This window comes from Mercenaria mercenaria, chromosome 14 (genome assembly GCF_021730395.1).
Source record: "Mercenaria mercenaria strain notata chromosome 14, MADL_Memer_1, whole genome shotgun sequence".
NCBI lineage: Eukaryota > Metazoa > Mollusca > Bivalvia > Venerida > Veneridae > Mercenaria > Mercenaria mercenaria.
Window position 1 is genome coordinate 54,575,899 of NC_069374.1, and position 15,341 is coordinate 54,591,239.

General features: G+C 33.7%; 1 protein-coding gene across 2 annotated transcripts in view; it reads left to right on the top strand.

The window, feature by feature from the left end:
• Window positions 1–15,341, top strand: part of LOC123527538 (putative N-acetylated-alpha-linked acidic dipeptidase) — a 301,496-nt gene that overhangs the window by 190,003 nt on the left and 96,152 nt on the right. Inside the window, exon 1 of one of the 2 annotated variants that reach the window (XM_045307057.2) lies at window positions 14,751–14,953. The exons of the other annotated variant lie outside the window; for it this stretch is intronic. The gene's annotated coding sequence lies outside the window, so the exon portion shown is untranslated. Of the gene's footprint in view, window positions 1–14,750; window positions 14,954–15,341 lie in introns of those variants that run through there. 2 annotated transcript variants of the gene reach the window in all.

Below are 15,341 nucleotides of genomic sequence, written 5' to 3' on the forward strand. Positions count from 1 at the left end.
TTTGCATGTCATTGTAAACAAAAGACCTTACTTACAATCCTTTCTGAAAAGCGAGTACAGTACATTTTCAGTTCCAATCGATTAAATATGATTAATCAATAAAGCTTAGATGTACAACCTGAATCCATATACATGTAGATTATTTTGAAATCATGTAGAGGTTACTACATGTATTTTGTTGAGTAACGTAATTTTGGTGTAGTGTGTGATAGGTTGATAACATCGAATATTGTAGAAATTTCCGTGACTTGCAGACAGACATTTTCATATATTAAAATTGAATATATCAGCCACTAATCATATACAACAGCGCCACCACTACTGTATAGCGCCACCACTTGAGTGATAGCGCCACCACTTTCAAAAGTAGTCGTGTTTTAACTTTTTACTGTGTTTTTCATAATTCTTTGATGTATGGGAATACGTGTAATTCATTTCTACACCATTTGCATGCGCAGGTATGTTTTTACAGTGTGTCTAATTATCGGAATAGTGTTCGAATGCTGGCCGATATGAAAATATGCCACTGTCAAATTCGGGAGAAAAGCTCCTGGCACCACAATTTGCATAATATTTTAATGAAATTACAGCCAACCTGTAGTAAAAGTGTTATTACACGGAACTACATCCTCCGATTTTCGAAACAAGTTCTATCAATGAAAATATAAGATAAAATATAAATTTTACTCACGTGTTTACAAGTAGAAACGGGCGATAGCTGCACCACGGAAATGTCGATAGCTCTTTTCCTTATCACCACAATTTGGTGGTGGCGCTAGCGTTTAGTAGCCGTGCATCAAGAAGCTGTGTTTAAACAATGTCAACGAGGTATGTATAGACGTATTATATCACCTTTTAACAATGTATTGAGGTATTTAGAAATGAAGGACAATCGAAAAGTGGCAATTTAGATATTAATATACTTAAAAACATAACAACATGGTTACATCCATTTTAGCTATTTATCATTTGGATGTTTGCATCTTTGTTATCAGAATGTCTAGACAGTCTAAATGAATTGGCAATGGTAGCATAATTTCACCAATTTAAATTGTATGACGGCTTATTTGCAACATGAAATTAGGTAGAACAAGAGCTGTCTCCGTAGGATGACACATGCCCCCGATGGCACTTTGAATGAATAGTTATGGCCGATGTTAGAGTTTAGGACCTTTGACCTACGGAGCTGGGTCTTGCGCGCGACACATCGTCTTACTGTGTCACACATTCATGCATAGTTATTTTAAAATCCATGCATGAATGACAAAGATATGGACCGGACATGCCCATCAATGCACTATCATGAAAAATTATCTTTAACATCTAAGTGTGACCTTGACCTTTGAGCTACGGACCTGGGTCTTGCGTGTGACACGTCGTCTTACTGTGGTACACATTCATGCCAAGTTATTTGAAAATCCATCCATCGATGACAAAGATATGGACCGGACACGCCCATCAATGCACTATCCTTTAACGTCTAAGTGTGACCTTGACCTTTGAGCTACGGACCTGGGTCTTGCGCACTGCACGTCGTCTTACTGTGGTACACATTCATGCCAAGTTATTTGAAAATCCATCCATCGATGACAAAGATATGGACCGGACACGCCCATCAATGCACTATCCTTTAACGTCTAAGTGTGACCTTGACCTTTGAGCTACGGACCTGGGTCTTGCGCACTGCACGTCGTCTTACTGTGGTACACATTCATGCCAAGTTATTTGAAAATCCTTCCATCGATGACAAAGATATGGACCGGACACGAAAATTGCGGACAGACCGACAGACTGGCAGACCGACAGACGGTTAAAAAACTATATGCCTCCCTTCGGGGGCATAAAAATGAACGTTTTATATTGATAGTCAAATAATGTACGGTGTCTTGCTACAATTTAAATAAGTTTTGAGATGATGCACTACAGCCCTGTCAAATAATAGGATTATTGATAATTCATTATAGACTTCAAAGCAATAACTATTAAAGTGGAGTAAAAGTCTAATGGTAAAGGTGTCGGCCGCCGCTCAACCTAGTGGTCGTGTCCACTTGGACATGCACATGCCTTTTCGTATGACAACAGTACTCGTTTGCCAGGAATCGCACTCTGGAGAATAATCAAATAAAATTCAATCTTTCGTCACTATCGAGCTTAAATGAATTACTATAACCTATGCAATATCGAAAGAGATTGTATTGGGTAGAAATTATGCATGAATACTTTAGTTCCCTTTTTGACTGCTTTAATTTCAATGTTTTCGCAACTTATACATAAACTTTGCATTTGAACATGCAGTAAGATTAATGATAAGCGTTATTTTGGCTTCCTCCCCGGGAAAAATAATCATCTAAATCAGAAATTTAATCCTTATCTTCAAATGCTGAGATGTTTTGTTAGCGCATGAATGCTCTTTATAATCTCAATTGTTAAAAGTATGGTAATTTGGACTTAAGAGAAGTTTTATCATTAATTGTGGGACTCTGTCAAATATCAATAAGACACAATCGATTGATAAAGCTTTAAAATACTTTAAAATATCGACTTAAACAGATTAAAGCCAACTTAATGTGTTTATCGTGTTCAAAATATTCCCATTCAATAAACTTGCATTTGTGGATGATGAATAGTCGTAAAAAATGAATTTTCTTTAAACTTTGTGCCAACAAAAATGAAGTTTTAGAATTATAAAATATCAATTTTGTACTTTGATAATTTAATTTCTATAACGCTTTCATTACATCTGTAATACAAGGCATGGAAAATAAAATAGGGAAAAGCTTTTAGTGATACTGAGTAACTTATTGTAATTCATCAAAATACAACATAAAAAGTCTATCATTTCAGTGAATAATTCTTTTTTTTTTCTTTTTTTTTTTGTTGAGTTTAACATCGCACCAACACAGTTGTAGGTCATATGGTTCCAGCTTTGATGGTGCCCTTCCGTGCATTATTTCTGCGCGAGCGGGCACCTTGGTAGTACCACCGACCTTCCGTAAGCAAGCTGGGAATAATTCTTGAGCAAAATATAACTGATGTATACAAGACGTACTTTGCAAAACACGTATTTCCTGTATTTCGAATTCCAGTGGATTCAGCGTTATATTTCAAGATATCCGAAATTCGATTTGATACGTGTAAATGTTTTTGAGATAACCGGAATTTTAGTTAAGCGAGTTCGAGTTATCGAGTTTCAACTGTACTAAGTCAGATTCTTATCTTTATTTACACATGCAAAGTGATTTGTTTTCTTTATTTCGTATTGATTTGATTCATTGTTGCCGAAATTCTCATTGAGTAGTGTGGAGAACCAGACCAAAATCCAATATTTAGTTAACTTTATAGTTATAATTATGGATGTAATGCTGATGTACGGACCATCTTAATGTCTTATGGAATGTCTTTTGTATTATTATTCTGTATATGGTTCATTAAAATTTAATCTAAATTTGTACATATTTTTTATTTCAATTTATGTGATTGTATAAAATGTTTATCTAAAGATAAGGATAAGATATCAAAATCTTTGTGTATTAAGCGTTGAGTATTGTGAAATAATTTTTCAAGCGTGCAGAAAAAGACAATAACAATAAGGTTTGTTAAGACATATTATTCAGTTTATTTTAAGTACCTTTTAACTTTTGGATTAGAAACAGTCTGAACTGAATCAAGACAGTGAAAAAAATAGAACATCAAAAATGTAAGTATACCAATGTGTGCACTTTTATATTATTTTGAGTGTGTTCGCAATACTTTTTTCAGCTATCTGGTTTATATTTGTTCTATACAATATATATTCTCAAAAAACAAATTGATAATATATAACAGAAAATTGATTTTATTGTATTGGAATATCCAAGCATAACACGATTGCATTTCTGTAATTGTATCTTAGAGATGCTTTGTTTAAATAAGTAAAGGAAGTATTTTGATCATTGTTTAAATTGTATAGATGTGCTAACGCTTAGCCTTTCATTTTGAGAAAGCCCGCCCGCTTAGCTCAGTAGGTAAGAGCGTTGGTCTACGGATCGCGGGGTCGCGAGTTCGATCCTCGGGCGTGGCGTATGTTCTCCGTGACTATTTGATAAACGACATTGTGTCTGAAATCATTAGTCCTCCACCTCTGCTTCATGTGGGGAAGTTGGCAGTTACTTGCGGAGAACAGGTTTGTACTGGTACAGAATCCAGGAACACCTGTTAGGTTAACTGCCCGCCGTTACATGACTGAAATACTGTTGAAAAACGGCGTTAAACCTAAAACAAACAAACAAACAAATCATTTTGAGAAGAAAAAAATCAAATTATAGAAAGAATGGGTTGTTTCACATGAAAATTGAAGAGCATATATTACTCTACAAAGCAATTGTCAGTTTACTGGTATATACATTGAAGTCCGGAAAAGGACTTCATAAAGGGGCCACACTTTCGGACAGTTCAGCGCCCTAAAAAAGTCACCATTTTCTAAGAACTGTTCCATAATTGCGTTTCGATTTATTTGCAATAATGCCCAGTGTTGAAATTTCACTAGGTGTAACGTAGTTTTCAGCAATTGTTCATTTTTATTTCTTTACAAATGACATTCATTTTCAAAGGGGGACAACATTCTCAGAATATTTTAAGTATCAATTGTACGGAACAGTACGGCAGAACATGTAATGGTCGGGTATATTGTAAAGATGTCGTTCGTTTATAAAATATTTCTGTGTTTTGATGATATGTATAAGCTTGTATGCTACATTAAACCAGGTTAAGCCCATATGGTTCTTGTTACACTTCAAGTAGGTCTTCAAAGATATTTATGACATAATGCACTAAAATATAGTCAAATATGTTCATATTTAACCTTCACTTTGTCTCTTTTATGTAACAACCACAAGAGGCCTTTAAACTTAGCTACGTGTAGAAGTAAATACTGAAAGAGATTGTAAAGATAAGGAAATAGTCAGCAGAACGCCACAATAATTGAATTCATAGTTCCACATTTTGACGTTTCATACCATTTGCAGCCCTTAAATGAAGTGTTGCCTTTAAACATGCACTTAAACTAGTGTGGATCTTAATGAGAAAACAAAATCAAAATCAAAGTCATTTTTCTTCTTGTAATGTCGAGGTGTTTTGTTAGCGCATGAATGAAGTTTATAATCTCATGTGTGAATATTATGGTAATTTGAACAACTTTATAATATTATGAGGTGTTGTAATTTATCAGCGGGCTTTAGTCAATAACAGTATTAACACAATTGATCGATTATCATGTTTCTCGGAATATATTTCTATTCAATCAAAATGCAAATAGTGCTTTTGGGGAAAAAAGCAAAACAAATGTTTTCCTTAAACACATGTGAACGAATTATGCAGGTTTTAATAAAATGCATTTTACATATTTTATAGGAAGAATTCCTGTAGTATTTTACACTGACATAGAAAATCAGTTGTTTGACCTGTCTATCATTCAATAAGTGTTCTATAGCACAGCATCAGAATGTTTTCAGTTTATTTTTATATTTTTGGTTTATGAGCCCAGTAAAATGTGCTGAATATAATCGGTCACATATAATACGGACGGGCGATATATCTATATAAAGTCTTGTAATGATTCAACATAATTCATCTTGTACCGGAACGATTTATATTTTTGTAAAGCCCAGGTGTTTATTTTTTTCAAATATCTGGGTGAAAAATAGTCATGTGTGTTGTTTTTGTTCTTACTTCTAAATCATACAGTACGGTTTATAGTAAAAAAAATCAACAAGGAACATTCGTGTGTCTTCAGACAATTATGCCTACCCTGTTTAATAATAGCTTCCGTGCCATTAAGACATGGCCAGAAAACTCAAACGAGTCCTAGTTAACCTTGTAATATTTACATTAGTTGACTATTAAATGAAATGCATCATACATTTCAGACTCCATGGCTTAGGGACAAGACTAATTACACCATCTAATTTTGCTCAGAAAAATTTTAAATATACGCTAATTAAATCATTTCATATACCAGCCAATAATGTTTCATTATTTATTTATAAAGACTTTGTTACCAATTTCTTGATATTAGAAGAGGAATTAATTATGTTACGTCGTAGTTGCCTTGAGCAGTAATTGTCAAGACGGTGTTCGTGATGAAAATAATGTTTAATTAGGGCAAAAATATTTGAGAAAGCTTAAATCGCGGTAGGCGATATCGAAATTTCCTTCTTCATTACAAAAAGTAATTAAGTTACTGTCTTCCCTTGAGAATTGTTTGATTAGAAGTACATTAGAGGTATTATGTAACTGATTAGATAACGCTGCTTTTTGCAGACAATGGTAGAATATGTTTCCCATATAACGTTGACAGATAATTCTTAGTAGCAACGTTTTGATGAAAGTAGATATAAGATAAGCGAAGCAATTTTATGGACTAATTTCAGATAAGTGTTTTACTGAACAGACACATACACAAATACAAAATTACCAAATGCTCCGTGTGATACCATTATATATATATATTGAACTTAAATTTATGCAAATATTATTTTAACAGAAGCTTAAACGGGCTACAATGACAGATTATAAGGAAAAGCAAATATAAACAAAGTGCAAGAAGGAGTAATGATCGTGGAGATTTCTGAACTTGCCGAAGTACAAATATACTAAGTCAAATATTTATCATTATCCGCAAGTGAAAACCAATTTGAGCCGCACCATGAGAAAACCAACCTAGTGCTTTTGCGAACAGCATGAATCCAGACCAGCCTGTGCATCCATGAGTCTGGTCAAGATCCATGCTGTCCGCTAACGGTTTCTATAATTGCAATAGGCTTTGAAAGCGAATAGCATGGATCCTGACCAGACCGCGCGGATGCGCAGGCTGGTCTGGATTCATGCTGGTCGCAAACCCACTATGTTGGTTTTCTCAAGTGAAAACCTATTTGTTTTCTTTATTTTGTATTGATCCGATTCATTGTAGCCAAACATCTCATCGACTAGCATAGAGAAATACTCCAATATTTAGTTAACCTTTTTATTGTATGTCTTCAGCGTATCCGCTGAATGTATGAATACGATCTAAAATATTCATTCAAAATTGTAACATAAAATTGACAAATACATTACAAATTATGTGCATGAACTTTGTGATTTTTAGTAAGACATAGTTTCAAAATCGACAAATAAATCACCTTATTTGTCTACATTTTTGTGTTTTGGATTATCGAGCTGACTAAGGTATGTGCAAGCATTTTTAATCAATTTATAACACTGTACAAACAATTCAAATGTTATGTTTTGAACTTATACAGCGGTGTAAGTATATATCACTGTAAGAAAGGAGTGAAAAGTACATGAAGTAGATTGCGTTGATTAGCATTTGATGTTATATTTTTGGTTGCGGGTTTATCCCGCTACCAAAGTTAAAGTGTATTTCTGACAATCATAGCATCTTTATTTGATTTCGAATCACATCCAAAGGATGTTCATGTGCTACACAAAATAGTCCCATTCATTAACAATGCGGATGAATTATCAATGAACAAGCAGTTCTTATTAGCCTGTATCCACTCGCACTGAACATTTAGATTATATAAGATCTATCAATGATAAGGTATTCCAGCCCATGGTTACATCACAAGCTGGGTCAGGCAGAGTTCATCATAGATATGAGACCAGTTAAATTTGTATTTGTTTCTAATTCATGTATATTCATAGACTGGCATTTAAACAGAAAATAAATCTACCAAAAAATCCGCAACCATCAGACATTTCAAGGCTTTGATTTATTGTGGTAGATTATGTGCAGTAAGTTTCACTAGGTTTTATAAAGTGGTTAAGAATGTTTCCTTCAGTTTGTCCCCTACTCTTGGAACACCAGAGAGGAGTATAGAAATGTCCTCCGTCCGTCCGTCTGTCCGCAAAAGTATTCAAACTAGGTTCATAAAACTTGGTATGTGAATAGAGGACAATATGTAGATTATGCATGTACATAACTTATACTTACTTGTAGGTCGTAGGTCGAGGTCACCATTGAAAGGCAAGTAAAAAATGCTTCTGCTCCGTAACTTATATATGCAATGATTGATTGTCTTATTGCCACACACAAACGTCCCCCCTGATGAGAATATATATCAACACATGATCTATGTCGGTTAAAGGTCAAGGTTACTGTTTAAAGTCGTCAAGTTATTATTTGTTTCTGATCCATAACTTTCATACATTGAAGGATTTTCTTACCACTACAAGCAAATTTTCTCATGAAAAGACAATATGTCGCATACAAAGACCCGTGCTTGCTGGTCAAAGGTCAAGGTCACTATTGAAATTAAAGTAAAAATATTTATTGTTCCTTAGCTTCTAAATGCCTCGAAGCATTATTATATACACTGACAGTCTGACACACATGTTTCCCATTACCATATGATTTGTTGTTTGTGATGCTTGCATGGCCCGTGCCTTTCAATCAGAGGTCAAAGTTACCATTGAAGATCATGTATAAAGCTTTCTGTTCCATAACGTTTATTTGCATGGAAGGATTTTTTATCACTACACAGAAATGTTCGCTTTGATTAGACTATGTTTCACTGACCTTGTTAATGGCCCTACTTGACCCAGTGATAGACTTTTAAAGCCAAACAATTTTAGTGTATATTTGGTAGTACCGTCTACAAGTGCTCTAGTTTCCCTGCATAGGATTCCAGTGTTGTTTACTAACATTGTTGCCAACAACCACAAGGAACAAACACTGACAAAGGTTTTTTTGTTTTTTTTTTGGTAGGGGATTTCTGTGTTGCCACTTCAATACTCGGTCACTTGTTTAAGAACTTATGACCCTTCAGTCAGTCACACTATAACCGGTTTATATTCTACGACATCATGTCAGAAATCCATTTATTCTGTTATAACATCAGGATCATTTGTCAGCGCATGAGAGCAGATGATAGCATCATGTGTGGAAAATATGGTAATTTGGACAATTTTACATCAAGTGTTGTCATTTCAATACAAAAATCAGTTGACTTAAAGAAAAGCTTTATCGACATTTCAAAGCAATGTCTTATTTTATTCTAAATATATGCATACAGCAAAATAATGCAAATTCGACGTCAATAATGGTTGTATTAGATAAGATAAGCTTCCGGTTGTGGTTTTCCAATTATTTTTTTTCTTTATCGAACGCTATATTTCACATAAATCCTGCCACATTAACTACGAATGTACGGAGCAAAGCAGTATTCTTGTTTTAAATTGTTAAGTCAATTTGTTAAGCTTGTAAAAGTTTATGAAGACAATAAAAAGAGCAAAATTAGTCTCATGCCGGACGGTATAACGTTTTGATATTACTATGAAAACTTGCTAAAATTTCGAACATTTAAAGTACCAAGCGAAAAGCATTCTAAGCCTTTGAAACACTAACCTAGCAACTCTAATGTATGCTAATGTTTAAAAGCTGCAATCGTTGTACATACTGTCACACCTGTCTGTTTCAAATGTCATGTTGATATATATTATAACATTTTATACGAAACTGATAGTGTTTCATTTTTTAATGTTAAAAATTAGGAATTATTCAGGCAGATTACTCAGCGTGAACAAAACAGTATAATTGTAAGAAAATTATTTAGTACACTTTCGTGGACACTGTCTGGGTAAAATCATGATGCCTTCGTTATTTGCAAAGCTTTTTCTCACGGATGGTTTGCAGCAGGTCGTAACTGGTATTATTTTTTGGTATTATTTGACGCGTGCCTTTTTCGTTTTTATAACATCTGTGTCATGGACGTGTCCAGATTGATGTTGCAGATGGTGTAGCAGCAGACATATATGTGTTAACGTCATTCTTGAATAAAAGTGTCAAAAACTGTAGTAAAATAATGTGTCAATAAGCACTTCTTTCCTTTTATACCTGCTTAGGTTATACGTTTACGACTGGCAATGGAACGCGCAAATACAAAGAGGTGTGTGCTCGTGCTCTTTATGGTAGCACACATTAACTTTCCTGTTAAAACATCAATTGATGATATCGTTAAAGGCAGATTTATGCTAGAATGGGAGATAAAATCTTAATGACAAGATTGCTGCATGCAGTGATAAAATATCTGATTGTATACAAAAATACTCTCTGTAAATGTTATAAAAGCATTAATGATCTCTAAGGCCAAATTTATTTATTGACAAAATAATTCCCGTAGGCTTTGCAATAAATAATGCATATACATGTGACTTTTGAAAACGATAGAAGCAGTTAAAATATTCTTAATGACTTTTGCCCAGGAGTAGAAAATCTGATCGCTCTTTAGACTACAGGTTTCCATGGAAATAGACGTCATAATTCTGTGTAACGAAAGAAGTCATTATAATCATATATTTATAATCGCTTCTTATTTCCAACGCATTCTGTTTCGTTTTGCGGGGAACAGACTTAGAAGGCGAACACAAGAGCAAAAAAAACATGAAGAAATCGGATCTCTTTACATTATTAAAGAAATATTGCTTCATCAAAGACCAATGCCAGACTTAAGTTTTAGTACGGAAAAAAATTGTCTTGGCTTTTAATACAGAACAACTGCTAGCAACACCTCACAGCCAGTATGACTTTGTGTTCTTTCTCTGTACTCTGGTGTACCGTATGCCTAACAATCAGTTTACAAACCACCTAAATAAAACAATTAGCTTTGTCCTTGATCTTGAAAAGTGTGCTCATATAAGGTCCACAGAGTTTAAACTTCAGGACTGGTTTTCCAGTTTCCGATAAACCCAATCACATGAAGCTTTTCCATCTTTAAAAGATTAAATCTGGAAAGTTTAACTGATTTTCTTGATTACTTAAATGAGCACTTTGTTTCTGTTGCATCAGCTCATGGACATGGCGTCATATTTAATGGAAATGGTTCTTACTGGGTATCTGTAGTCGAGTGTCTTTCTCATTAGTGCCGTCTGTCCACCTTCTCAGTATATTAGAAATACATCCCATTACCATCTTAAATAATAATGTGTCTTGCGTCACTAGTATTGTAGCTATTTTTAGGAAGGTTGGGGTTGTAAAATTGGGTTTTAAGAATAGTTTTATTTTGTTTTATTTTTTGATCTCGCATATGATAATAGATTATATTCTATTTTAGTCATTCTTTCACCGTTCTTGTTTAGCTGTATCTCAAACAATTTTTTTTTATTTTTTTTTTTCACATACATCTGCCAAAATGACAGATAGTCGAGTTATTTTGTATAAGATGTATAGGCTAACATATTCTGGAACAGAAAGGATGTCTAGATGTGAACAATAGATATTTACGTGTTTTTTTCTTTCAATACAAAATGAAGTGATAGTTATGTTATTCTCAGATTCTAATTAATTCGATTCAAAACTAGTTACATGTTAAAGACATCTTTCTAAAATAAATGACTGCGCCAAGCAAAACGATTCGAGGAAAATCAAAATGTTATTGTCTGCCATCCAATAAAAATGTCCAATAAAAGATTATACTGAACATAATATATCTATTAGTTGCTACTTATTTCAAGTATATCTAGCTAGATACTTTTATGTTTGTTTGAAATTCTGTTCTATTTCAATACGAGGAAAATCAAAATGTTATTGTCTGTCATCCAATAAAAATGTCCATTAATAGATTATACTGAACATAAAATATCTACTAGCTGCTACTTATTTCAAGTATGTCTAGCTAGATACTTTTATGTTTGTTTGAAATTCTGTTCTATTTCAATACGAGTAAAATCAAAATGTTATTGTCTGCCATCCAATAAAAATGTCCAATAATAGATTATACTGAACATAAAATATCTACTAGTTGCTACTTATTTCAAGTATATCTAGCTAGATACTTTTTATGTTTGTTTGAAATTCTGTTTTATTTCAATACTTAAAACTTAGTGGAGAGGGATGTCCGGTTTAGAGAGGTTATTTTCAACTTAAGAAACATATTATAGACTAAAGCAATCGTTCAGTTTGGGAGAATCCCTGTCCCCGTGTAAGAGGGGTTCCATTGAATGGAGAAAGAACATGTGATAATGGCTAAAAAAAAAATCCGCATGAACTACTCTGCAGAGGTCGCTGTTTCCACTGAATGTTATTGTCAGTGTAACAGGTCAACTTATTTATGGACGCATCTTTCCTCCCTATGAGAATCAAATTCAATTTTCTAGGAGTAAGCAATTATATTATCTGTGACACAAGCGTTCGTAAGCGTACTGTCTCTTTGCGGATGCAATATAGTATTCATGCACTTGTAATCGAAACACAATTTACACTAATTATCATTAGAACATATTCGTTTCAAATATGAAAAATACAGAAGTGTCATTTTCATAGGGAATTGTTTTGTTCATTCATTGCATCTCCAAAACAAGATGTTTTGCTTTTTACAAGGAAATTGCATATTTTCGCTTCATTATTGTTTTAGTTAAACATGTCTATTTAGTTTAATAGTAGTAAAAGTAAACACAAATCATAAGGTGGCAGGGAAGCGGATTTTTCGTAATTTTGAAGTACCCAGATACTTTGGCCAAAATTCGAAACGGTTCCCCTGTCAACTAAGACTGGCTTAGGATTTACAAACAATTTCATGCAGGCAGATTAGACGGAATTTTATCTTTTTGATATTTGCAGATTAAGTGGTACATTTGAATGAAAAGAAAACTGTTTGAAACAATAAGGAAAATATTTTCAAAATTATAATACCAGAAGCAGCTTGAAAAATTACTATCTACACTGAATTTTTTACTGATTACAAGTAAGTAGCATGTATGTTTCCTTCCAGAAAAAAATTCTGAACTATAATAATTATTTCAGTTAGTATCATATACCTTAATTTGAATAAATCCCTTTATATTCAGTCGTTACTTTAAACAGGAACGATATATTCAGTTGTTTGAATTTTTGTACGGGTAATGGGATATTTACTGTTATTAGATATTTAAAGGACATACAATTTATTTGTAGGCAGATACATTGTTCCGTTAAACACAAAATGAAGTCAAACGTTTAAGTCTATGGTGTTTATCTCTAGCTATATGAGCCGTGCCATGAGAAAACCAACATAGTGGGTTTGCGACCAGCATAGATCCAGACCAGCCTGCGCATCCGCGCAGTCTGGTAGGATCCAGGCTGTTCGCTAACAGTTTCTCTAATTGCAGTAGGCTTTAAAAGCGAACAGCATGGATCCAGACCAGCCTGCGCATCCGCGCAGTCTGGTCAGGATCCATGCTGGTCGCAAACCCACTATGTTAGTTTTCTCGTGGAGCGGCTCATATAAACTTTGGTCAATACGCTACTGTATTTCCTTAAGTGACCTATATCATTTTGCCATACGACAAAAACAATTAGTTGTGCTTTATCAAAAGACTTTTCGGAAACTATACAATTTTATTATACTTCCAAAATGCATTAAATTCGTTCAAGATTTCATTTGAAGATTTAAGTGAAGAAAATATTCATAAAGAGCGCGAAAAGCAATCTTAATAAAATGTAAAACAAACACTTAAGCTTCGGGAATAATGCTAATCATACTTTCTCAACGTGCTTTATACACTTATTAAGTGTAAGCTAATAAAATCACTTCATATTGTCGATGATGTTTCATTATTTGAGCCATGCCATGGGAAAACCAACATAGTGGGTATCCGCGCAGTCTGGTCAGGATCCATGCTGTTCGCTAACAGTTTCTCCAATTCCAATAGGCTTTAAAAGCGAACAGCATGGATCCTGACCAGACTGCGCGGATGCGCAGGCTGGTCTGGATCCATGCTGGTCGCAAACCCACTATGTTGGTTTTCTCATGGCGCGGCTCATTTATTGATAAAGACCTTATTACAAATTGCTTTTGTGAAGAAGAGTGTATTAAATCATGTTCCAACTTGGTTGCTTTGAGCACTAATTACCAAGAGAAAGTTCGTGCTGAAAATAATGTTTAATTTAAGGAAAAAACATTTATGACAGCACTAAACGCGGAAGGCGTTATTTAACTTTCATTATTCATGTATTCATTACAAACACTAATAAAATAACTTCTACCCGAAAGGACTGTTTTTAACGGACGTATATTGGAGATATGCTATGAATCACTTTTGATTAGTTCCAGCAGGCAACAGTAGAATATTTGTTTGCAATTTTAATACAACAACAACGGTAGTAGTAAATTTACTTTTAAGATATCAAACGTTTTAATCTAACACACTTGATAAATAATGATTCGACTTAATGTATATTTGCTATGACAGATGATTTTTTTTTTCAATTAATAAGTCTACGCTACGTTTAAACCTGAAGTTTTCAATTAAAGAAAATACGTGGAAGATATGTTATCCTTTTTGTATAAACCCGGTTTTCGATCGTATGTGTGCTCACTCAGTCTTATGTAAAAGTAACCATTTTTCCACCAGAATTGTTTGACGATTGGTTATGTACATATCCTGCTATAGAGTTTAAAAAGTTCTTAGATGATTACACGATTATGTCGTACCTACATATATTAGTTATAAATAAAAGAGGAAGGTGTTGTCTGAGACAATTACATAAATACTTAGTATTTATACTTAATTATACTTAATACTAAATCGGATATTTAATTTATATATCTCAAGTGAAAGCATATTTGTATCGACTTGATTCAGTGTAGCCAAATTTCTCGTTGACTAGCGTAGAGAAATAATCCAAAATCCAATATTTAGTTAACCTTTTTATTATATCGCGGGTGTATTGAATGTCTTAACCGTAGACGAGACGCATTCAGGATGTCTCAATTTATTTTACTTCTGTGTTTATCCTTTGACCTAAAACATTTATCAAAGTTTGTAGTTTACAATCCTTGACAAATACATCACAAACTTTGTGCATAAACTGTGTATTTTTAAACCTTTTAAAATCTGCTGTTTTTATGACGGACAAGTATAGCACTTAATTTGTGTGTAACATCGTATATTTTGGATTAACGTTTCACCAGTGAAGGAAAAAGACAATTTAATTGAGGTATGTGCAACGTTTTATATACAGTAAGTTTTAATAATGCATACATTATTAAACCATACGTTTTCCTAGGGTCAAAAAGATATGGCCTGAATAAATAACCAGCTTACTTAGATATTATGTTGGTTGTTTAATTTTGATCTGATATCAGATTTATTAGGTGATTATTATATATAATGATTATGCACAAGTAAGCACCGCATGCAGCGCCATACACGAAATACTGTACAATAAGGAAATTTCGTGAGGGGCTTATTTTAACTTAATTTGATAACTCACAATATTTCGGCGCCAAAATAAATATTAACGAAGGTGTGATTTTTGTTATAAATAGTGCTATATATATATAAACTAAAGCTGCATTAGGAGATTTGAGATTATAAAACAGTAC